Source organism: Solanum dulcamara, chromosome 11 (genome assembly GCF_947179165.1).
Source record: "Solanum dulcamara chromosome 11, daSolDulc1.2, whole genome shotgun sequence".
In the NCBI taxonomy this organism is placed as follows: Eukaryota; Viridiplantae; Streptophyta; class Magnoliopsida; order Solanales; family Solanaceae; genus Solanum; species Solanum dulcamara.
Genome location: NC_077247.1, coordinates 18,221,350 through 18,245,048, shown reverse-complemented (window position 1 = coordinate 18,245,048; position 23,699 = coordinate 18,221,350). Strand labels below are relative to the sequence as shown.

At 37.3% G+C, this 23,699-nt stretch overlaps 2 pseudogenes; both read right to left on the bottom strand.

Annotated features, from left to right (window-relative positions):
- Nucleotides 1-3,686: 3,686 nt before the first annotated feature.
- LOC129875409 (5S ribosomal RNA) lies at nucleotides 3,687-3,808 on the bottom strand (annotated as a pseudogene).
- Nucleotides 3,809-16,016: 12,208 nt separating this feature from the next.
- LOC129872437 (GEM-like protein 4) lies at nucleotides 16,017-20,985 on the bottom strand (annotated as a pseudogene).
- Between the last annotated feature and the right edge of the window lie 2,714 nt (nucleotides 20,986-23,699).

Below are 23,699 nucleotides of genomic sequence, written 5' to 3'. Positions count from 1 at the left end.
ACGTATTATCGCAAGCATCCAGGTGCACAGTCCCAGCCTTGGCCACTTTAAATATTTGGGCGAGCATCTGGGTCCCAGTCCCAGCCTCGACCCCTAAGTCACCCCTAGATCGATTGATTCTTAGAGATTCTGGGATTGGAAATGATATAGTACTTTGGCTCATGACATCGTAGATTTTTGGTTCCTAGCCTTGGTAGTTGTAGCTATTTTGTGTACACGACGGGCTTATGGGGGTTTGTATAGATTTTTATTCAACTTACGCGTGAGTGTCCCGGTTGAGCTTATGGGGCCTAGTTGGGTATAGTTAGCTGTAATTCTCATAGGTAGTACTCTTTTTTCTTTTGATGCTTATGTTGACTCCTATTTAGGCTATTCCTCTTTTTCATATTATTTTTACCTTTTGTGCGCATTAGGCCTATGATTCCTACTGGATACCTTTTGTCTTAATACTCATACTACACTCTCTATCTAATTTCGTGATGTAGGACCGAGCACCAGCTACTGCCGTGGATAGATCGAGCCTATTGTAGTTGGCTTCGGAGACTAGGATGAGCACTTGCTATTTTTAGATCATTCCTGTCTCCTTCAGTATAGATGGCCCATTTTTTGCCTTTCGTCTCATGACCCAACTCCGTAGGCCGTGACTGGTGTCCGATTAGGGCAACCATACGTACCCTTAGTCCCACTGAGTATGTTAGCCAAATAAACATATAAAGAAATCAAAAAAACATTCTAGAGAGCGCACAAAAATAGATGTAGCATACGAAGGCCGTTAAGTCCATCGTGGAACATAAAGCCCAAAACATAAATATAGAACCAACATCACAAGTCTACAGACCTCTAAAGAATGCTAGCCTAGTCATATGATGGGACAGGGCCCCATCGTACCTCTGAATAAACAAACATTTATATCAAATGACCAATATCAAAAGTTAGGCTCTAGAACATTGGAGCACTTCCAACATTGCTGGGTGGAAACCCTAAACTGGCAGATCTCCAAAGTTAACATCTGTACCTGCGGTCATGAAACGCAGCCCCCCAAGGAAAGGAGGGTCAGTACGACATATGTACTGAGTATGTAAAGTATGGATTGTAACAAGTAAAGCCATTACCAGAACAGAAGGTGCATGATAACAAAACCTAGTTCAGGCTCGGTGAAGGAAACATTGAGGCATCCACGAGTGGAGTAGTGAGAAACTATATGCAATTTAAATCATATTTAAGAATCGACGAAATAATCAAAATGAGCTTTCGTTCAAAATCGAGACAAAAGTCATATCAAGTACCATTTGAAAGTCACTATGGACTATATCAAAATAGAACTTCTGGGAATCATATATAAGTATCAAGGCATAACAAAATATCTTTTGGAAGTCGAGAAATTGTCCATCCTAGTGGCTTTAAGAATAGGAACTTCTTTGGAATCATATGAAAGTCATATACTTGCTTCGTAAAAATCATGCCAAAAAGGGAGATTAGCTTTGTATACTTATGTCAAATCATGCTAAGAGAAGGAATAAGATTTACATACTTATGATAAATACATGCTAAAATAAAGTATAAGCCTTACATACGTATGCAAAAATATGCCAAAAGAAGAAAATGTTAGCTTTACATACCTGTTACGGGTTACTTTTTATCCCGTTCGTCTCGTCGTCCTTTAAACCTAAGTAACATAAAAGCAATACGAGTATTAACAAACTTTGTCTTTCCATCACCTTAGGCTACACACGAGTATTTGTAGAACTCATCCCCTCACTCGCTTTCTCGACTTGTTCCCTAACTAGTTAAAGAGTTAACGAAAATCAGGCAGCATTTCCCCTATAATGTGCCCTATTCGAATTTCCAATTATACTCTTAATAGCTACAGCCAACAAACAACAATAACCTGCAGAATATATATATATATATACAATTAACATCAATCTTATACCACATAGACTTCAAATGACTCGCTCGAAACCACGATACCAAAATAAGGTTTCTAGTTTCCGTTTTGCAAAACCTTTAACCATACGAAGCGGGGGTGTCGTGTGTATTTAAACAGAAGATACCCCACTGCTTTTAGAACACATTTAGGCCTTCAACACACACCACACACCTGCATCCACACACCACAAGCACAACACCTTGCTTCGACTACAATTTAACTATAGCGACTCCAATTTGGTTTGTTTCGAACGTCGAGCATATTTATGGAATTTTCATATTTCCATCCACTTACACAACTGTAATACACTTCATAACAACACCATAAACTCCAAATTGAAAGGAAAACCCTTACCTTAACCTAAACTCGTCAAACTCGCCAAAACTATCAAAATGTGAATTCTGGACAGCCTACTGTCTTGTATTGTCGCTTAGTTTTGAAGGGGTAATTTAGGGCAACAAGATTTGTGGACTCAATTAAAGTTATATACATGTGTCTTAGGGTCGCATAAAATTTTGAATCAACCCTACAGCAATTGTATACCAAAGGATATGCCCAAAATACCAACAGCAGCCCGTGTAGGATTTCTGAAACGAAATCTGGGCAGCACCTCACCTATACTTCATCATCCTTTTTCAAGAAGATAAAAGCAAAAATGGTTTTTATAGTATAAACAAAACTTATATCCCTATGAAATATCTTTCCAAAACATCTTGAATCACTCGAAACTAAGCTTTACACAAGGAGTTATACTATTATTACTAATAACAGTCTCATTCCAAAAACGGGTTTGTTGAAAAGAACGAGAACCTCCTCGAAACCCCAACTATAAATTTTATGTTGTTAAAAACCATTGCTTAACCAAAGAATAACTTAAATAATTAATTCACTGAATGAAATCGGAGGACTTACCTTGCTTAACCAAATCCGTAGCTCTCTCTCCATGTTCTCCAAGTTTTTCTCCAATTTGTTTTAAGTGTAAAGATGCTGAAAAGTGAGTTGATCCAGCAATACACATGTATATATATGTGTCCTTAAGTGGGGACACGTGGAAGCCCCTAGGGGTGACATGTGGCAGCCTCCTAGGGCGCCACCTCAATCATGCATCCAATCTAAAGCTGCCATGTGGCAGCGTGGGATCCACCCAAGCTGCTGCATCACCTACTTGACCCTAAGTAGGTGCATCACCTGCTTGTCCAAGTAGGTGCATCACCTACTTGCTTCGAGTAGGCGTGTCGTTTCCTTATTCTCTTTTGTGAGCCCGTAATCTCATGTTACATCAAGAGCCTATGTATTCCTTCCTACTTAAGCTCGACATATACTCAAGTAATAGCTTTCACAAGTAAGTCAAGTCCTACGACTCACTACTTGACCTCCAACTTCTTCCGATTTCTTATGACAATATTTCCAATCTTCTCTATTATGGCGTATCTCCTTCTCCTTTCCTTAGGATTATTTGATAGCGTTATATATTATCCGACTCACATGACGACTTCTACGAAACTTAAGAGCCTTCCCAGAAACTTAAGAAGCTTAAGAAGCATTCCAAGGTACCAAAGTACGGGGTGTAACATCCTTCCTCCCTTTAGAACATTTGTCCTCAAATGTGAACCAAAACCTTCCTCCAGATCTTATATCGACTATATGGAGAGCTCCTCTATCTCGTTGCCATAATATATACTTTCATCAAGCAATCAATATCAGAGTTCCAAAGGTTAGGATTACTTGTAGACGTAGGGAATAGGCACGAATACTTGTGTTTCATTTCCTCTTTTGCTTCCCAGGGGGTCACCCATCGTAGTACTACTCTCACTTAAGCACGCTTAACTTCAGAGTTCCGATGGGATCCGGTGCGTTAGTGCTAGTATGATCGCATCCATCCCTTGTACTTCTCTTGTCTACTTCCCCCCTTTAGGGTGTATCCATGTCATTGTTTGTTTGTGTTATACCTTATGCCCTTATTTCCAATTTTCAAATACGTAAGATTTCTTTCGAATACCTTTGGTATACCGCACCCTATCTATGCCTTCCTTTATATCACTTATACCTTTAGTTGCCCATGTACGACATCTTAACATACTCGTAAGGTGCTAATCCAATCTAATCGTTGGTACTCGAGTCACGTATACATAATACATCTTTATGCTTCATGAGCTTTCATATTTGTCGTGCAGCCAATGCTCACTTTCTCAACAGCATATCGAGCTTACCTTAATACTAGGTTTACCTTGACACCATATTGTTGTACTACCCCTGTAAATCTATGACTATACATTCTCCTTTTGCTCCATCCTCGTTTTCAGTTACTTATGTCTATCTTGGGTGCCTCTGTTAGAACTTCCTTATTATTCCTTCCTTATTCTCATAATGACCTTCGTTATATTCACATGGCATCATGTTCGCATTCAGTCCCATAGTATAACATTGCTTGACCTTCTTCACGATTCTTACTATGGGTTACTTACGCTTCTTAGTTAATCTTATCCTTAATATCTCACAAGCTGTCTTATTAACACTTCACTTCCATCACAATTCTTTTTCCCTTGTACTCTTGTCTTAATCATACTGTTACTTCTTTCAACTATAACTCGGCATCGTTTATCCCTGTGTATCAATTCAAGCGATGCCTTAATATATCGTTTTATCCCGATCTATCAATCTTCTTTAAATCATTTTCTTTGGCTTATAAGCCTTTTCCAATTTCTTTCTACTATACCAGTATCGACCTCCTAGTTTATATTGCCATCAATTTAGCAATTAACTCATTTCTCGAGGTCATCTATACTCGTAGTTTAATCAAATCTCATCATTGTTGTGGGCACAACCTTTCAAGACATACTACAGCCCTGTATCTCATTCTCTTCTTATTTCTAGGAAAATTTAGACAGAGTTTCCTTTGTATTTCTTACTATCTCAACACCCATACGCCGAAAATGCTAATAGTGCCTCACAGGGCACGCATGTATATATATTTAGATCATATCATATCGCAGCCACACAGGGCGCCCAATATCAACAGTATGAAAATGGACTTACCTCATCTGCCCGACTCAAACTGCACTTATTACCATGCCCTGTCTACTTTTCCTTTCCATTTTTAACTTTACATGTCAATTGTACTTCAATACCTCACCTGACATATATCTTTCGTGCCTTTGCTTACCTGCGTACTTTGTAACTTCAATATCGTCGGTCACCTTCTTCTATCAATATTGTCCTTCTACTAAAACCATATGTTAGTATGAGGAATTTCATTCCCTATGACTCAGCTCTATCGCACAATCTTAGATATGAAAGAAAGGTAACATCCTAAATGTCCTATAGCCTCCTATTTATAGATGTGGTGCACAACACACCGATAAACAAGACTCTACTAGACACGGTCTGTAGACACTCTAAGGACGAACTGCTCTGATACTACTTTTGTCATGACCCAACTCCGTAGGCTGTGATTGGTGTCCGATTAGGGCACCCATACATACCCTTAGACCCACTGAGTATGTTAGCCGAATAAACATATGAAGAAATCAAAAAACATCGCTAGAGAGCGCACGAAAATAGATGTAGCATACGAAAGCTGTTAAGGCCATCGCGGAACATAAAGCCCAAAATATATATACAGAACCCACATCACAAGTCTACAGACCTCTACAGAATGCTAGGCTAGTCATATGATAGGACAGTTCCCCATCGTACCCCTGAATAAACAAACATTTATATCAAATGACCAGTATCAAAAGTTAGGCTCTGGAACAGTGGAGCACTTCCAACATTATTGGGTGGAAACCCTAAGCTGGCAGATCTCCAAAGTTAACATCTGTACTTACGGGCATGAATCACAGCCCCCCGAGGAAAGGGGGGTCAGTACGACATATGTACTGAGTATGTAAAGCATGGTTTGTAACAAGTAAAGCCATTACCAGAACAGAAGGTGCAAAAGTGAGCTAAATACCCAGAATATCCAAATGTTTTTCATAACCACAAATAATGTATGCAGATAAACATATGCCATATTTTATGGGACGCAGTGAACAAAATATGGTCGCCACCCCATCAATGGCGCCACAGCACAACATACATCAAGAGTAGGGAATATCTCCGTAATAGATCATATCATATCAGATGGTAATATCAGATCATATCATATCATATGTGTACATGGCACATCATAACTCCACAAATCCCATGTATAGGTCATACCTACCCCCTCACGTTGGGGCATGGCGAACAATGCAGCAAAGTACGCACGATAACAAAACCTGGCCCGGGCTCGGTGAAGGAAACATTGAGGCATCCACGAGTGGATTAGTGAGAAACTATATGCAATTTAAATCATATTTGAGACTCGACGGAATAATCAAAATGAGCTTTCGTCCAAAATCAAGACAAAAGTCATATCAAGTACCTTTTGAAAGTCACTATGGACTATATCAAAATAGAACTTCTGGGAATCATATAGATGTATCAAGGCATAAAAAAATATCTTTTGGAAGTCGAGAAATTGGCCATCCTAGTGGCTTTAAGAATAGGAACTTCTTTGGAATCATATGAAAGTCATATACTTGCTTCGTAAAAATCATGCCAAAAAGGGAGATTAGCTTTGTATACTTATGTCAAATCATTCTAAGAGAAGGAATAAGATTTACATACTTATGAGAAAGACATGCTAAAATAAAGTATAAGCCTTACATACGTATGCAAAAACAGGCAGCATTTTCCCTATAATGTGCCCCATTCGAATTTCCAATTATACTCTTAATAGCTACAGCCAACCAACAACAATAACCTGAAGCATATATATATACAATTCACATCAATCTTATACCACATAGACTCCAAATGACTCGCTCGAAACCACGATACTAAAATAAGATTTCTAGTTTCCGTTTTGCAAAACCTTTAACCGTACGAAGCGGGGGTGTCATGTGGCTACAACCAGAAGCTCCCCCACCTATTTTAGGACACATTTAGTCCCTTCAACATACACCACACACCTGCAGCCACACACCACCATCACAACACCTTGCTTCGACTACAATTTAACTATAGCGACTCCAATTTAGTTTGTTTCTAACGTCGAGCATATTTATGGAATTTTCATATTTCCACCCACTTACACAATGTGTAATACACTTCATAACAACACCATAAACTCCAAATTGAAAGGAAAACCCTTACCTTAACCTAAACTCATCAAACTCGCCAAAACTATCAAAACGTGAATTCTGGACAGCCTACTGTCTTGTATTGTCTCTTAGTTTCAAAGGGGTAATTTAGGGAAAAAAGATTTGTGGCGTCAATTAAAGTTATAGACATGTGTCTTAGGGTCGCATACAATTTCGAATCAACTGTACAACAATTCTATACCAAAGGATATGCCCAAAATACCAACAACAGCCCGTGTAGGATTTCTGAAACGAAATCTGGGCAGCACCTCACCTATACTTCATCATCCTTTTTTGAGAAGATAAAAGTAAAACTGGGTTTTTTACATAAAACAAAGTTATATCCCTATGAAATATCTTTCCAAAATATCTTGAATCACTCGAAACTAAGCTTTACACAAGGAGTTATACTATTATTACTAACAATAGTCTCATTCCAAAAACGGGTTTGTTGACAAGAACGAGAACCTCCTTGAAACCCCAACTATAAATTTTATGTTGTTAAACACCATTGATTAACCGAAGAATACCTTAAATAATTAATTCACGGAATGAAATCGAGGTCTTACCTTGCTTAACCAAAGATGCTGAAAAATGAGTTGATCCAGCAATACACATGTATATATATGAGGGAGCAATTTGCAATTTGGAGATTCTAGCTTGTGGAAAAGGACTCCAAATGTTGCAAGACTACAGCAAATACAGTATTTGCAAAGCCCAATAAGTTTCAACTCAAACGGACAATTGGAGACGTTAGTCGAGCGACCTAGAAAAAGCTAGTCGGCTCCAAAGCACTCTTGGAGGTCCTTTCCTTTCTGTTAGCTTGTGCAATCCCTTTCTTGTTTTTGTTTGTTGGTTACAGATACATCAAAATCCAGAACTTGGAATGCTTCAACAATAGTAACAACAAGAGGAGTAACAGCCACAGCAACTGGTCCAATCCACAATAACTCTACATTAGCCACAGGTTGTATTGGTTTTGTAGGTTTGTTTATTATGTAGTTGAAGGTTGGTGGAGTTATACATCAACATGAATTAACAACAACTACATAGAGGACACCACAGATACAACTACCAAATCAAATAGATTCACCAAGACTGCTACACAAGGATTGTGCAGAACTGGATGCCCCTTCTGGTTTTTCTGTTTGTTTGGTTGCTTGTCTTCTTTTGATGGTTTTTATGTAGGTACAACAACAACTGGGGAACCTTGGTAAATAGAAGGCAACAACATGGAGACAACAACCTGCCATGCTAGGACCTCACCAATACATCAGCCTTCTACCCATGACAAGTTCTTTCCTACAATACCTGCAGCAGCACTTTTGCACCCCAAGAGTCTTGTAGATCCTTGTTCTTTTAATTTTTATGTGCAGGCACATAAGATACCCTCAAAGAAGCTGACCAATTCTTCTTTGGAGGCAATAAGAAGTTGTCTATAGGTTTGCAGCAGCCTTTACAACTCCCACACATGTTTGGTTCTTTGGCTACGTGTTTGTGCAGGTCCAAAAAGCTTCAAACACAAGGAGACAACAGCCATACATGCACGGGCCTCACTACACCTACAACAGCCCCCTTGTATCCAAGCTACTTAGAGATCTTTATTTGTTTATTTATGGGTGTGCAGGTCCTCAAAGGAGCTGATCCTAACTACTAGGCAGAGTCTTCTCCTGTGTATACCCTTCAACAACAAGCAGCTGTTCACTCTAGCAATGGAGGCAACAAGGAGCTGGATGCAGGTCTGCAACAGCATACACAACTCTCACACTTGTTTGGTGTTGTGGCCATGGTGCAACAGGTTACAAATGGGACCTTGCCTATATCCTCCAACAAAAACACCCTCCAGCAACAACTACACCAACCTGCAGCACACATTAATAGTACTAACTACAGCAGCTTGCAGATTGGTCTGGTTGTGTGTTATTTTGTTTTTGTTTCTTTGTGCAGGTTCCCAGAGCCTCAAACAAAGGGAGACAAAAGCCTGGTATGATGGGACCTTATCAACACTCCACCCATACCAATTTCCATGCTTCAGCATCTGCAGTAGCACTCCTGGACCACAGCTGCAGCTCCAACCATGAGAATGCATTGCTTCTCAATTCATCAGCTGCCAATATCATCCAGCATCCTCTCCACCAATATGCAGCACACAAGGATCAATCCTTCTCAAGGCCTTTATGTTGCAGTACCAGCACCAGAAGCAACCTCCAACAAAATCTTCAACAACTCCTTCACCCTGCAGCTCACAAAGAGCAACTACAAACCAATCTTTTGTTAGTATATTGCTTTGTTTTTGTTGGCATGTGCAGATACTCTAAGGACCTGATCACTCCAACTATGGAGGAAATAAGGAGAGGTCCACAAAGTACATGCAGGGGCCTCACCAACTTTCACCATCACTCCATGCATGCCAGATACTTTCCTTCAACACCTGCAACAGCTCCCTTACATCCAAGCTTCTTGGAGCTCCTTGTTTGGTTATTTGTTTGTGCGTAGGCACAAAAGAAGCTTACCACAGCAGCTCTGGAACCATCCAATGTGCAAGGCACCACCAGATAAACATCCAAGCAGCTGGTCAAGCCAGGGCTGCATCACTTACAAATTGCAATATACTACTACTTAGCCCCTCATTTTTATCAACAACAACCCCAAGGCTGCTGACTGTTCCAGCTATATATACTTCTCTTCCTTTCACCCTCCTTAGCTGATAGTCATGCTCTTGATGTTGTTGCATACTTCCTTTGGATTTACTTGGTACGACAAGACTAAAAAGGGCAAAGATGAAAAGAACTTTCTCATCCCATATGAGATAGAAGTTTTGTATACTTGTTCTGCTTCAATTTAGCTATGTATGATATGTAGCATAGTTGAATAGGACTAGTGTAGGTTACTTTCTTGTTTTCTCATGGAAGGGGAGAGTCTCCCTCATTTATGCTTTCTTAGTCGACTTGTACCGAGAGGAGTCCTCTCATAGGTTTACTGCTTTCTAGTTATTTAGTTAGCCTTTTCTGTTCCAGGGATGAGTTAGATGACCATAGTAGGTTAGCCGACTAATGAACCAACATAGGATCGGAGGTAAGGTTTTATGTCCCCCTCCTTGTATTTTTTGTTGTTTGTTATTTATGTTAAGGCTTGGGGGTGATGCTCAACTTCTGACTGTGCACGAGAGGTGGGAGCCTCGTGTAGGGTTGGTTCCCATAAAAAATATATATATATATATATGTGTATGTGTGTGTGTGTGTGTCCTTAAGTGGGGACAAGTGGCAGCCCCTAGGGGTGACACGTGGCAGCCCCCTAGGGTGCCACCTCAATCATGCATCCAATCCAAAGCTGCCACGTGGAAGCGTGGGGTTCACCCAAGCTGCTGCATCATCTACTTGATAAGTAGGTGCATCACCTGCTTGTCCAAGTAGGTTCATCACCTATTTGCTTCGAGTAGGCGCGTCGTTTCCTTATTTCTCTTTCGTGAGCCCGTAATCTCATCTTACTTCAAGAGCCTATGTATTCCTTGCTACTTAAGCTCGACGTATACTCAAGTAGCTTAGTATGTAAAATGTCCCAAGTAATAGCTTTTACAGTAAGTCAAGTCCTACGACTCCCTACTTGACCTCCAACTTCTTCCAATTTCTTATGACCCTATTTCTTATCTTCTCTATTATGGCGTATCTCCTTCTCCTTTCCTTAGGATTATTTGATAGCGTTATATATTATCTGACTCTCATGACGACATCTACAAAACATAAGATCCTTCCCAAAAACTTAAGAAGCTTAAGAAGCATTCCAAGGTACCAAAGTATGAGGTGTAACATTTTGACACTAGACAGTTGTTGTATATATATTTGGTCCACTTTCAGGACTTGTACTCATTTTTTATTTTGTAGCAGCTCTGTACTTGTGACTTTCATGTTTTTGGGAGGAATCTTTAGTTCTTTATATCATGTTTTGGTTTACTTCCACTTATTCTTTCTGCCTATCATTATAATTCGCCACTCTTTTTTAGTTTTTGCCCTTAAACTTATTATTTGAAGTTCCGGGTTGACAGGTTGGCTTACTTGTTGATGGGTTATAGTAGGTAGCATCATGACCTAAGAAATAGAGTCATGACAATAAAATTCCTAAATAAAATCCATTAGGTCCTTATCTACCTTGGAACCATCAAATTCAGGTGGATTCATCATCTTGAAGTCTCAAATCCTAGTAGTTGGGGTAGGCACTTTTGACAGAGAAGGAGCAATGCCTTGATTTGATTGGCTGCCTATGGCTTAGCCAATAAGGTGATGATATTCTGAAACTCCGCAGTGGAGCCTCGGCAACCAGAGGAACTTCGGCCTTATTAGCATCCATTACTCTAGGTGGACGTACCCTTCTTGGAGGAATTATCTAGAGAGAACAAAATGATTCATTAGATAAAGGAATTCTTAGAACAACTCTAGGGAACGACATGAATCATGAAAGAAGGGAAAGTTTTCTAAACGCCTTATAGTCTCCTATTAATAATTGTGGCATGCTTCAAAACCATAAGCAAGATCCCATTTGACACGGTATGTTGGACTTTGAGCACCATTCAAAACCTTGGGTTGTGATACTAAATAGTTCACGAACCAAGCCTAGGGCCTAAACGTAACACGACAAATGATGAACCTGAAGGTACCTCAAAAAAGCCTCTTAGAATTTATTTAGTCTTTCATAGGTAATGACAATCAATAACAAGTGGATACAGGGGAAAAGAGGGACTAAGGGGAAAACATTATAAACAAGCACCATAGTAGTTGAGATTTACCATACTATGTCCAACAATACCTCTAGTTTTAGACTTGGCAAGGGCTAAGACATGTCCCTAGTTCATCCTCAATTAGAATAGAAATAAAGTACCATGATAGATGTCTAAAGGTCTCAACGTAACATAATTTAGAAAGAAACTAGAATATTGTTCCTAAAACATGGGAACTCACCCAAAAGTAGTCTTAAAGTGGTCAAATTTAGCAACATGGAGGAGAACGAGAAGGAACATCGGTCCCTACATAGTGATATCATGTAGGAAAAAGAGTATGCATTAGTAATTGAATGTACTAAGTATGTGAGTAATGCAATGCATGACATCATAATATGCAATTGACCAAGTTAGAAAACATATTTAGTAAATCTTTAAAGCATGATAGAAATTCATGAACAACCTCAATGCAATTTGAAAACCATAAGAGAATCACGTGAAAACATAAATACTATAGTGATAATCATAAGTCAAACCTTAACACTCGGTCCCTGATGGCCAGTGGTGTAAAAAGTCATTTGCCTTATAGAATACCATGGGACATAATGAGAATCATAATCATAGTAAGAGTGATGAGTCATAGTAGAATTTATACCATAAACCTTTGTGAGGAAAGCTTTTAACCTTGGGAGATCATGGACATATGTGAGAGATATTAGTAGTCATAGCAACAAATACCTTAAACATTGTTAGTGACTCTTTTAAATTTGTGAGAGATACCGTTAATCGACATAAACCATGTGAGTTATAATGTGGAGTCCCGATATTACCCCTATACAGGAAAAGGGGGAGATAGATTGCCAAAGTAGACTCCGTCATTCCTCTTGCCAAGGTAGACTCTATAATTTCTAAGTGGATCCACTAAGATAATTGAAAGATCGAGCCTAAACTACGAGTGACCCTTTCTAAGGAATGAAGCCTCTTTTAAGGGTGATTCTTTACCCTACAGTTGCAAGTAGTTATAGGATAATGGGATCTTACTATGGGTATCTTTCATCAACTACACGAGAGATGGCCTATTCCAAGGTCCACTCGGTGCTAAGTAAACTCTCAATGGAACAGACAATTCATAAGAGATAAAGTGAACATCATATGGAAGGGGCCATATCTACTACCCGTCCACTATTTATGGAAACATAATCATAGAATAGCTCCTTAAAACCTTTAGTTATTCAAATATGAAAGATTTGTCCTTATTACATAAAGAATCCATCATTCATATCATTTCATCATTCTTTCATTTCATAAAATTCTCTTTTGATCATAGATATTTCTTTCATAAACATTTGTTTGGAGTCAGAAGATTTCAAGTCAAACTTTATTGAAAACATAGTAAAACTAGGTGGGTTTTATTCAATTCATCTTTCAAATATGCTTTTCAATAGAACAATGCATAAATATTATCAATATAGTCAATTCAAAACATACTTCAAATAACTCACCATTCATGTCAAAGACCCATAATAGCTTGATACAGGAAATTACTTGAAATTCAACAATTCATGCAAGTGAGTAGTAATATAAGCTTATTTGAACATAATATCAATAATTTAAACCATAACCTCACAATTTGAGAGGGATTGAACAAGACCAATTTGAAAATTCGTAAACCCATGATAGAAAATTATGGCATTCATAGTTAGTAATCAATTTTATGAAAATTGAGTCAATAACCACAATTTCAATGATGTTTCATGCTAGTAAGAAGAAATTAGAAGTACCCATAAAGAATTAATACATGAATTCAAAGGAATTAGTTTCAAAGTGTTTTGGGACTCCATGGGTGGAAGAACCCATAGATGAAGAAACCCACTTACCTTTGAGAAAGCTTGAAAAGGAATTGAATAACTTTTGCTAAACTTGAAGTAATTTCGATGCTTGGTCTTCTATGGGGAGCCTTGAAACCCTTTTGATTGAGAGAAAAGTTTGTAGGAGATGATTTGAGAATAAGAGAGATGAATTTTAGGGTTTTAGGTGAGCAAAAGAGTATAAAATAGCCCCAAAATATAGACAAGTTCGAATATATACGTTTAGGGAATTGTCCAAGATGCCTTCAATTAAAACTTAAAATGTTCGCTAAAAATTGAACTGTTTGGAAACAAGTCCGCGATGCGGAGATGTTCCCCCATAGTTCACTTATTGGCGAAGTTCAATTTTCCCCAGATTTGAGCTTGATTCATGTTTTGATAAATTTGCACTGTCTAGAAAAGAAGCGGGATGAGCCTAGGTTGCGGACTTCACTGTTTTTGGCATTTCTTGAAAAATTTATCTTGAGAAATACAAGTCTGAAAAATTTTTAGAAGCCATTTTCCCACTATTTTACCTTATTATAACACATTCCAACCTTTAAAACACACAGGACCTTATAATATCTTCCCCTGGGGTACAATCGTCCTCGAATGAGATCCTACTAGCATAGAACGGACACGGAAAGAAGACTAGCAACTCAACATAAATGCATAGAACATGGGATTTTAAAACATAGCATAAAACATGACTTTTAAAAATCAACTTCATGAACATGCATGCATACGGAAGGGCATGAGAATAACTAGAACATCGGAAATTCTTAAGGATAGACATGAGAAGCTAACACTTCAAGTAGCACGGAAACTCAAACCCTCAAGTCAATCATGGCACAACGAATATGAAACCAAACCATACCAACCATTATCATAACCAAAGGAAACCCATAACATACCGGATGAAGCAGCCCAAGCCATCTCTCTTCCTCTTCTAGTATCCACCGGAAAATCCCTCATCTTATGCCCCATATCACCATTCTTGTAGCAACTCTCCTTACCGGCCATGCATTATCCTTGATGAGTCCTGCCACACCACTTACAAGGGGTAAAGGGATGTTCTTCCTTGTTAGGCCTAGACATCGAGGCATAGCAAAAGATGAACCACTATCGTTCTGCGTCCTTTTGAAGTCCCTAAATTTCTCCCTTAGCTTTTCATCTTCTATTTTTTTCGCATACGTCATAAGTCAGGTAATGTCCATCTCCTTGACTAACATGGCTGTCTTTCATTCTTTCTTAAGATTATCATCAACATACAAAAGGACATCTAGTTTGTGGAATATAAACTTTGTTTCCTAGTGATTCAAAGAAGATATTTGGAGCAATTCTTTCGACTAGTAAATTTCATTCCTCTGCAACAATCAAAGGTAACAAATCTTGTAGCGAATATTATATATTTAACATTCACCTAGTATAGATTTTGATTTATCAGAATAGATTTTAAAAAGAAAAGAAAAAGAACTGAGGCTTGATCATAAAAGAAAGGTCTTGTTAGGACTCTATCTTCCCCTTGTTTAACGAGGCATAATAGCTATCAGTGTAGGTATGTTCTAGACGTCTAAATCTCCTTGTTAGAATCACTTTATGTTCTGGATATCCGAAAATGCAGTTTAGCCAAAGCAGTCTTATTTTTGACAATGCCGGTCCATTAATACACTTGGAAAGAGCTTAACTGGATCAGATTTTCTAAGAAAGTAATTTACTGAAGATAGCTTAAGGTTGTTTCATTATGTACTGTACACATGAAAGGCGCTAACATAGTTAATTGAATAACATTTTGATATAATTGTCTGAACAAGTTCATAAATTGCATGCATTTGCTATTGCTAATTTCTTTGGGATTTAGTTCCAATTCAGAACTCACGAATGGTGTTGGATTCCATGGTTGCAACTTCAAATTGGGAAACTCGTTTCTCAAATTATATCATGAATATAATTTCGGTCTCAGATTGTGAGAAACTACCATTACGACCAACCAAATGTAAGAGCCACTTAAATTAACATCTCACAACAACTCAAGAAATCCTAAAAGCATTGAGAAGTCGTTCTCTTTTAGCAGAAATTTAGGAAGCAAAGAACTTGAATGCGAGAAAGGTCGTAAGAGCAGTGCTCTTATGTGCTTGAGAAGATATCAACTTGTGAACTCTTAAATAAGCTTTGCTCTCTTAATACGCTAGATATGCTATCTAGTTGGAACAAAAGAGGAGGCACAAAAGCTCAAATTGTTCGTAGTTATGGCCTTCATAGCCTTTTGTGATTTTAATACAATTCTGTTACCATTTATAAAGCAAAAAAGAAAATTGTTATAGACTTCATGCCAAGGACAAGTAGAAAGATCAATGAAATCATTGAAACAAAGTTACCTTGTTGTATAACATCTTACAAGTTGGTTCAACATTTCTTTCCGCTAATATATACCAAGGCTGTCAAAGAAAACTAAAATCTTTTCTCTAAGACAGTTGAGGCTCTATGAAAAAATTCTACAGATAGATGACTGTTCATTTGTAGTATAATCGATATATGACTGTTAAATTTTGAATCAACATTTGTACATAGATGAGGTGAGGCATCGGAAAAGAGAAAGAAAAAGGAACTGTATTTTTGTCCTTTCCTTAGCATGCTTGAGATCCTGAGATAGCTGGTGGAGATATTTCAGTGTCTTTTGGTGATTGAGGAATCCCATAAACTAGAACTCAAAATCGTCCTCTGTGACTATCTGAATGTACTTCTGTAATGGATTCTGGATATTCTCACTCTCTTTTGCCTTACGTATCTTGCTCATTGGGATCATAACCTGCATTAAGAGCATATAATGCTTTTAGATTGTGCTTCAGATGATTAAAACATTATTCCTCGGTTTACTTTTACTTGTCCACTTTAGACTTTGCACGTCTCTTGAAAAAATAATGATTGAGATGAGTATTTTACCATAAGACCATATTGATTAATTAATGTTTAGTATTAAGTCTTGAAAATAATTTGTGTAATAAGAAATTAATACTAAGGGTAAAACATGGAAAAAACTAATTGTGTTTTCTTGTTATGTTAAAAATGACAAGTAAAAGTGAAAAACTATTTTTGGAATTGTGGAAAAGTAAAAGTGAAAGAAGGGAGTATATTGGAGGTGATATATAGTTAAAACTGAGCATATGGTTACCTTGTAACATATTCTAAGCAATTTTCTAGTTGGCGATTAAATCTTTACTGATCTCTCACTGCAGAATGCCACCTTATCTGTAGATACGAAGAGAAGGCCTGCCATTGGACCTGACGTAGTTGATAAATATCATTGAGAAACCTTCAGTAGCATTTCACCATCTTTAACACTATATAACTTGTTGAAAATTCTCTCCAACCCTCCTACGCGAAGAATTTTCGCACCAAGGCTCAATTTACCCTTCACAGTTTCTGTCAGGCTTAGCCTCACTGCACAGCCAAAAGATGAAACACTTGAGACACTGCAATCAATAATTTCCATCCGTATGCATGTAATGACCTCTAAGGTTATTTTCGTGCTTTTGCGTGTTTTTATTATTTTACCTCTTTCCATAGCTTCTTTACAACTCATATGTGATGTTGGGATGGGTGGCACGCTCCCAAGGTGTTTGATTGAGTTTTGAGGTGCTTTGGCCATTTTAGAGGCTTAATGTTTGAAAGATTTGACTTTGGTCAACATTCGGGGATTCGAGCCTTGTATGAGAATTTCGACGGTTCCATCAGCTCCGGAAGGTTCATTTTGATTTAGGAGGAAGGTTGGTTTGGGTTTTGAAGTCTTCGTTTTGAGTTTGTGTGGTTTGTCGTTTTAACTTTAAAGTTTTGGTCAAATTTGACTTCAGTCAACATTTTGAGTAAACGCGTTCGGATGAAAATTCTGTTAGTGCGGTTAGCTCTGGAACACCAAGTTTGGTCTAGAACGACCTTTGGTTCGGTTCTCAAGGTGATCGAAATGAGATTTTGGCCATTTGTGCATTTTAAGTGCTTTCATTGAAAAAATCTTTGACTTGGGTCAACCTTTTGTCGAAACGAGGTCTGTTTGGAAATCCATCGACTCCATTGAGTCCGAAATGCCATTTCCAGTTGGGTCGCATAGTTCATCTGCGTTAACAAGATTTCGAACAAGTTTTGAGCCCCCGTCGAGGGACTTGTCCCCTTGGTGAAATGCACTAGCACAGCTGCTAGCGCACCTGATACTTACTCTCCACGTTCGCGGGCTCTTGGCCGCATTCATGGAGATGTGGCCATTTGTTCTCCGCGTTTGCGGGCCTTTGGCCGTGTTCGCGGAGGTATGGATGATTTCTCTCCGCGTTCGCAAAGGCCAATGAGGGACCTGGCAGTGAGGTCTTTTAAGACCTGTTGCCAGCCCTTTTCTCCTCATTTCCAACATATCAAAACACATTTTTGGATCAAATCTTGATCATTTTCGATCATTCGCATTCTGATGTGTTTGGGATTTTTGCGGGAACATTCCGGAACCCTTTCTCATTCTAAAAACTTTGTAAGTTTTGCGTAAATTTCGTTGTTTCTTGTATTTATGAACTATTCTAGGACTTGAATTTGGTGGGGTTGTTTGAGCTCTTCCAGTGCTCGAAATGTGTCTATTTTTGGGGAACAAATTCCTTGAGTTATTTGGGACCTTGTGACAAAGTTAATTTTTAATTTCGTCTGCGGGTCCCAATGTCTAATTTTGACTCGATTTTAGTTTCATTTTTAATAATAGCAATATGGGTATCGTTGGCTATGTTTTGATGTGTTCTTTGATTAATTTGATAGAATGGCTTCGTTTGTAGGCGGTCCGGAAAGGAAAGACTAAAGTTTAGCATTTTGGGTGCGGTTTCGACTTCGAGGTAGGTTATGGTTTGCTCTTTTTAGACTTGGCTTGGCTAGAATTGGTATATTTTGAGTAGAAAAGTATGATTAGGTTGGTGATTTAGGTATTGATATCTTATTTAGCATTTTGGAGTCGATGATAATCAATAGTGACTAGTTTGGGTTTTAGTCGTTGAAACCTTAGTCTAGGTGATATCCTGACTTGTTTGCATCGCTTAGAATCCTTAGAACTTGCTTCTAGGTGGTTTGAACTTAAGATGTTGTGGTTTGACTTGTTTGGTTTCGGTCGCCCACTTGTTGTAAATTTTGGCTCATGCTTGTGCCTTGTTTGCCTTGAATATTGAAATGTTGGGTCTGAGGCCGTACTTTCGGTACATTAGAGTTTCAGATTAATGATTTGATGCCTTTGACGGGATTTTTACTAGGCTTGAGTGATATATAATTTTTGGCATACTACTTGCCTTGATTTAGCTCGCCGGTGTTTAAAAACATTTTTTAAAGAATGAATAAATGGTGAGATTAATACCGTGAATTGATAGATAAGTTTAGGGAATTTAAAGAATTACCACTGATATTTTATTTATGGCATTTCATGGTTGATGAGCTCGATGTATGATTTCAGGCGACCCTTTTATTGACTTTGGGCTACACTTTGTTAGTGTGACATTTTAACATTTTATTAAATTTCAATTTTAGCAATTGTCCATTGATGGCATCTAATGTCATCCTTATTCTATTTTTCATTAGTGCATATACTACTCAATCCATTATGTTTTTTAAACATAATTATCTCTAGTAAGTGGTGCACTAAATGATAACTTATTTTAACCTAATTATCACTAGTAAGTGGTGCACTAAATGATAATTGTGCACTCAATGTTAATGATGACATTCCATTATTTTTTCATCTTTTGAATGTTTTCCTCTCCTATAAATAGAGAGGTCTTCTTTGTTTTGAAATGGAAGAAAATATTGAGTGCATTAAGTTTGTCAAAAAAAGAGTTCTTATTAGTTAAAGGGAGGTGTTCTTTTTGTGGAGCTTTAAACTCAATTCTTATCTAGAGTTTGTTGAGTCACATTTTGTGATAAGGTTGTTGTATCCTGGAGGGGATAAGTCAATAGGACTACTGCTGGACTGATAAAAAGATTTGCTGCAGTGGGCTTGAATCTCCTTAAAGAGAGCGAGATATCTGCGCCTCAGCCAAGATGTGAATCTATTTTCTTCATTTTATTTTTTAATTGTAATTTGTAATCTTGTAATTTCACCAACACACTTTATTACATTCGATAAGCTTGAGGTGTGAATTTTGGACGGCCCTTTAATACATATTTTGGGTTACCATTTCGATGTTGATGAGCTCGAGGTATGATTCCTGATGACCCTTTTATTGATGAGTTCGAGGGTTATTTTGGGCACTCCATGCTACTTTTGGGAATATTGATCCATATCCACTACTTTATAATTCATGCACTCCTTCGACATTTTGCGGGTTGAGATTATTAATGTGATTTTTCTGCTTGGTTGAATCTATTTGACTACTATATGATCTTTCCGCACCCTCTTTCCCCGTAGTTATAGTGTATGTTTTTCTCTTATTATTGTTAGTATCATCGTGTTGTTTATTATGTATTTACTCTTTCTGAGCTCGGTCGGCCTATGATGCCTACTGAGTACCCCATATTTTGGTACTCATACTGCACTTCTGCATCTTTTTGATGCAACTCCCAGTTCGAGCCACCCCCACCGCGCGCCTGATCATCCGTAGAGATGCCAGATCCGGATTTGGTGAGCTCCCGGCGTTCAGAAACTTGCTACATTCCCTCTTTTGTTCTGACTTGTATTTTGTATTTTGGACAGTCAGTTCTGCGTTGTATGTTTATATATATATTAATGTCAGCTTTCGTTATTTTTGGTCACTATTGGACCTTTTATATATTTTGTATCGTATTTACATATTTATATCCTGACTCGACCTTTCTTTTGTTAAATTCTTTTTGCTCCGCCTTCTTATGTTATTAATTATTTAAGTAGATTGAGGTTTGACTTCCGTTTGACTTGGGTTTGGCTTTTCTATTTGGGGGTTATAGTAGGCGTCATCATGGCCCGGATTCGGATGATGATGATGCATTCATTTAATTATGTGATGCGCTTGATTGAATATTACTATGTTTTGAATTTTGTTTTTCTTTGAGGTTAAATGCATACCATGCTCACGGATGCAATACAATCCATCCTTTCTCCAAGTTTGTTCATCTTGGAAATAACTGATTTTCCTGCATATTCAAGTAGATGTAATGTTAATGATCTCTATCTTTAATGAATTGAACACATTCAAGTTAAAAGGAATGCTCACTTTGATTTATATTAGATGAAGTTACAGAAGGAAGATGGTCTTGGTAAACAGGATGTAATATAAGTCTTTTTGGCTGCCTTTGAAATGAGAGTGTCTCTGCATTAATGGGAATTCCAATCACATTATCGATCTGTGAGTAGGTTCGTCATTGGGCTAGTAGCTATTTTGATTGGAAGGATTGTTGTATCGTTTATCAGGAAGTCTTTGGTTAATGATGGTTGAAGGTCATTCCACATATATATATTATAAAAAATATAGTAGGGAGTTTATGGAGAGTTGTTGAATCTTGAACATATTTGTTACAATGAGTCAGCTATATCCAAAAACGAAGATTTCTTTTGTGAAAATCTTCCAAGATAATCTTTATATTGATTGAAGTTTGAAATGGTCAAAAATCATAGTGCAATACATGTTGGATGTGTATTTTCTTATTTATTCTTGTTAATTTTTCAATATATTTCTTTGCTGTTGTGTCTTTTTTAATCCACGGTGCAAAGCATTTGACACTACAAGGTTAAACTGAGGTTTAGAAATTCACTTGTTGAGTACCTTGTTGTTTGGTACTCATCCCTTGCTTCTACACTTGTGTAGGTTGTGAGCCCGGACCTGCTTGATCTCCTAGTGTTTCCTACTACTTCCGAGGCTATCATCTCGAGTGTTGGTAGCTGTTACATCCATCCAGCGGACACCTCTTACTCCTTTAATATGTTTTTCTCCTATTCTAGAGACAAAGACATTGTGACTGTATTTTTCTTTCGTACATCGTTAATGTATTAGTGGCTTGTACACGTGACAACCAGTCTTGGGGATTTTGAGATTATTTATTTGTTTTTGACTAAGTTAAACCTTATTTTATCTCAATTACTTTCGCATTTACTTTCCGTTGAGTTTTAGGTTGACTTGTCTCGGTGGGTTGAGATGAGTGTCATCACACCTGGATTTGGGTCGTGACAAAATGGGTCTAGACCTGACATTTGAGGAGGAGCCTATAGCCATTCTAGATAAGCAGGTCTGTAAGCTTAGAACCAAGGAGATAACTTCAATAAAGGTACAATGTAAGCACCGTTCAGTCGGAGAGGCGAATTGGGAGACGGAGGCTGATATACGTGCTAGATATCTCCATCTTTTTGAATCTTCAAGTATATTCCTTTACTTTATGTTCGAGGACGAACATGATTTTTAGTGATGGATAATGCAACAACCTTATTTTGTGACTTTTGTTGATTTTCCTATTTAATCCTTAACTTTTATAAATAATTTATGACTTGTGGGAATGAGTGTCATGATTTTCATATTAATATGAAAATCATGACACTCATTCCCACAAGTCATAAATTATTTATAAAAGTTAAAGGTTAAATAGGAAAATCAACAAAAGTCACAAAATAAGGTCGTTACAGTTTTGTTGCATTATTTTATCATCTAGAGTTGTGTGCTGATGTGGTACTTTAACTTTGTTAGTTGGCATGCTTACTTTGTGATATAACCTACCCTTTTTATTTTTTTATTTTTTTATTTTTATGTAAGATGAACAAAAATGTAGAGAGTTGTGAACTTTAATGCCATCTTATCAATAACAGTAATTCACCCAACTTACAAGTGATATTGCCTCACTCCTATATTTCTATTGGACATATTTCTGCTTTTCATTATCATATAAAAGTAGCTACTATTTCATTGAATTCTCAAGTTCCAATATGATAGCAACGGTTACCAATATGATAACATAATTGCTTTCCAAAATTCCTACTGTTAATATCTCTGCCTTAATTGACTAAAACAGAAGGTAAAAAAATGTTGTCATCCTTCAACTTTTGACAATATTTGAGTTAAAAAAGAAACGAGCTTGTGTTGTGTGTGTTGCTTATTATGTCACGTATGGAAAACCGTAAGCATAGTCGTGTATCTATCACAGCTCACAATCCGATAGGACTATTTCGAACTTATTTTTTCTATTTAATTAATCTCATGTTTAAGGACGGCATAGCTCGGATACACATCCTCAACCCCCCCCCCCCCCACCCCCCCACATATGTATATATATATATATATATATATATATATATATACTTGATGAATGATTAAATGATTACAATGTTAAGGGATGTTTCAATGTCTCAATATTTCAGAAAAATGACAGTCTTAGTCGCTGAATTGGGACATGCCAGATAAAGTAGATAATATAAAAGACTTACAAAAATTCCTAGGACTAGTAAATTATGCTAGAAATTTTATCCAAGACTTCGAAAAAATAGCGGAACCTTTATATGCTAAAATGGGAAGTAAAGGACAGAAACATTTTAATGCAGAAGACATTAAATTAATCAAACAAATTAAAGAAAAGGTTAAAAATATACCAGGCTTACAAATTCCCTTTGAAACTGATTATTTTACAAACTGATGGAAGTCAGTTGGGATGGAGAGCTGTTTTGAAAACCACACCTAGTAAATATAGTAGTAAAAATGAAGAAAAAATATGTGCCTATCAGAGTGGTAAATAAATAAAAAAGAAAATATGAGTAGTATAGTCGCAAAAGTCTTAGCAATAATATATGTATTAAATAGTTTTAAATTATACATATTAAATAAAGAAATAGTATTAGTAAGAACAGATTGTGAAGCAATAGTTAAATTTCACCAAACAATAAATAGTAAAGCAAGCAGTAAAAGAAGATGGTTAAATTTTATGGACGTTATATCTATATATAATAATGTAGTCTTTGAAATATAAAAGGAAAAGATAATAATTTAGCAAATCAATTGAGTAGATTGCAACTTAAAACTAATTAAAAAATATATTTCAGCATGAGACCAACTGGTCAACAGACAAAGGCAAAGGCGTAGCCCAAT